Raw genomic sequence first — 3,542 nt, 5'->3', positions numbered from 1 at the left:
CTGGTCATAGTCCCCCCCACTTCTGCTGCAGAGCATGGGCTGTCGAACGGGACTAAGGTGTGCCCATTCTCACTCAGCCACTCCTCCACAGAAGGGCACAGCAGATTCTGGGGAGGCAGAGAGGAAGGTTCAGGGTCCCATCATCCCCAGGGCTTGTCCTGGCCCTAAGGGCATGAGCAAACTGAGGATACTCACTCCCTGGCTCTCCTGAATTCAGATTGCAGGTGATCCCCAACCCCGACTGAATTTTCTCCCTCCTCTGCTCACACCAGCCCCACTCGCTATGACAGCACTACAGTCCTGGCCCTGGGGGCCTCTGGGGGCCTCAGGCAGCTCTTGCATCTCTCCAGTTTCTCCTCCCTCTGCCTGCCGAGTCCCAACTGACTCCCATGGCACTGCAGAGTCCTTGTTCATGGATACCTTGATTTAGTGCCTTCTTTTTCGGGGGACTTTCAAAGGAGGGGGTATTTTATCATCTGAATCTCTGTGCAGTGAAACCACAGGGCGCATGGTGAGTCCCCATCTTCTTCTGACCCCCACAAATTTATTTCCAGATTGTCTTGTATATGCCATCATTCCCATCATACATGAAGTATTTTGAGGAAATTATGGGGAGCTCATGGACCATCTTCAATGCACTGCACACCAAGAAGAGAGTTTTTAAAATGAAAATATTTGATCCCATGGAACACAATGTTACCATGAGCTTCACCCTCAACACAAGGACAATAAAAGAAGAGAAACATTAAAATACCAATTCCCTGAACATTTTCTTGGAAGCAACTTTGAAGGAAGAACCCAGCCATTGGGTGCTGCACACAGGACTTCCTCTTTTATTGACGAGCTGCTATCTGAGAGGCCACATGTGACACAGTGTTGTAAAATGGTCAAAACCTAACGGGATTACAACAAATACTTTCTGATATGTCAAACACAACAGTAAGATTATAAACCGAGAAAATGTAGAATTTTCTATGTAGATTTATCTGTGTAGGTAGATAAATTCTCTATGTAGAATTATCACTTGAGAAACATACATACTTGTGGCCTAACATAAATTGTGAAAAATATGCAGAGGAGGGGAGGCAGATTATTGTCAGTGAAACAGAACTCATTGGATCAGTTTCCATAAGGCACCCTTGAGCTCCTGGTTCCTCATGCTGTAGATGAGGGGGTTAACTGCTGGAGGAACCACTGAATACAATACACTAACCACCAGATCCAGGGATGGGGAGGAGATGGAGGGCGGCTCCAGGTAGGCAAACATGCCAGTGCTTACAAAGAGGGAGACCACAACCACATGAGGGAAGCACGTGGAAAAGGCTTTGTGCCGTCCCTGCTCAGAGGGGACCCTCAGCACAGCCCTGAAGATCTGCACGGAGGACAGCACAATGAAAACAAAACACCCAAATGAAATACAGACAGTAAATACAAGAAACCCAACCTCCCTGAGACAAGCATCTGAGCAAGAGAGCTTGAGGATCTGGTGGACTTCACAGAAGGGAAGAGGGGTATGGAAAATGTATTGGCTGTGTGCAGCACAGCAGTGAAAAACCCACTGCCCCTCCCCACCTCCCCTGCCGTCTCCCCAGCCCAGCCCAGCAGAACAGCCCAGCCTGGGCTGGCTCTGTGGCGCTGCCCACCGCAGGGTGCTGCAGAGCTCTGGGCATTCACCCCACAGCCCCAGCCCCTCTGAAGGCTGTGGGAAGGGAAGTTGGACCCGGAGTAACGATGGAATCTCAATATGAGTATGGTAGTTCTCCTTTACTGCGCAGCTAGTAAAAGCATATATAGGCAGAAAACAATAACATACACACAAGTCACACTGTGGTTGGTAGAACGCTGCTGTACACACGCCTCCATTGCTACCGTGATTGGGACAGATTATCTGTCCATGCGGAGGGGCTTCTCCATCTCTTCTGGTCATAGTTCCGCCCACTTCTGCTGCAGAGCATGGGCTGTCGAACGGGACTAAGGCGTGCCCATTCTCACTCAGCCACTCCTCCACAGAAGGGCACAGCAGATTCTGGGGAGGCAGAGAGGAAGGTTCAGGGTCCCATCATCCCCAGGGCTTGTCCTGGCCCCAAGGGCATGAGCAAACTGAGGCTACTCACTCCCTGGCTCTCCTGAATTCAGATTGCAGGTGATCCCCAACCCCGACTGAATTTTCTCCCTCCTCTGCTCACACCAGCCCCACTCGCTATGACAGCACTACAGTCCTGGCCCTGGGGGCCTCTGGGGGCCTCAGGCAGCTCTTGCATCTCTCCAGTTTCTCCTCCCTCTGCCTGCCGAGTCCCAACTGACTCCCATGGCACTGCAGAGTCCTTGTTCATGGATACCTTGATTTAGTGCCTTCTTTTTCGGGGGACTTCCTCAAAGGAGGGTATTTTATCATCTGAATCTCTGTGCAGTGAAACCACAGGGCGCATGGTGAGTCCCCATCTTCTTCTGACCCCCACAAATTTATTTCCAGATTGTCTTGTATATGCCATCATTCCCATCATACATGAAGTATTTTGAGGAAATTATGGGGAGCTCATGGACCATCTTCAATGCACTGCACACCAAGAAGAGAGTTTTTAAAATGAAAATATTTGATCCCATGGAACACAATGTTACCATGAGCTTCACCCTCAACACAAGGACAATAAAAGAAGAGAAACATTAAAATACCAATTCCCTGAACATTTTCTTGGAAGCAACTTTGAAGGAAGAACCCAGCCATTGGGTGCTGCACACAGGACTTCCTCTTTTATTGACGAGCTGCTATCTGAGAGGCCACATGTGACACAGTGTTGTAAAATGGTCAAAACCTAACGGGATTACAACAAATACTTTCTGATATGTCAAACACAACAGTAAGATTATAAACCGAGAAAATGTAGAATTTTCTATGTAGATTTATCTGTGTAGGTAGATAAATTCTCTATGTAGAATTATCACTTGAGAAACATACATACTTGTGGCCTAACATAAATTGTGAAAAATATGCAGAGGAGGGGAGGCAGATTATTGTCAGTGAAACAGAACTCATTGGATCAGTTTCCATAAGGCACCCTTGAGCTCCTGGTTCCTCATGCTGTAGATGAGGGGGTTAACTGCTGGAGGAACCACTGAATACAATACACTAACCACCAGATCCAGGGATGGGGAGGAGATGGAGGGCGGCTCCAGGTAGGCAAACATGCCAGTGCTTACAAAGAGGGAGACCACAACCACATGAGGGAAGCACGTGGAAAAGGCTTTGTGCCGTCCCTGCTCAGAGGGGACCCTCAGCACAGCCCTGAAGATCTGCATGGAGGACAGCACAATGAAAACAAAACACCCAAATGAAATACAGACAGTAAATACAAGAAACCCAACCTCCCTGAGACAAGCATCTGAGCAAGAGAGCTTGAGGATCTGGTGGACTTCACAGAAGGGAAGAGGGGTATGGAAAATGTATTGGCTGTGTGCAGCACAGCAGTGAAAAACCCACTGCCCCAGGCAGCTGCTGCCATGTGGACACAAGCTCTGCTGCTCAGCAGAGGCCCCTAGTGCAG

Source organism: Egretta garzetta, unplaced genomic scaffold, assembly GCF_000687185.1.
Source record: "Egretta garzetta isolate BGI_Z169 unplaced genomic scaffold, ASM68718v1 scaffold761, whole genome shotgun sequence".
In the NCBI taxonomy this organism is placed as follows: Eukaryota; Metazoa; Chordata; class Aves; order Pelecaniformes; family Ardeidae; genus Egretta; species Egretta garzetta.
Note: the sequence above shows the minus strand (reverse complement) of the source record.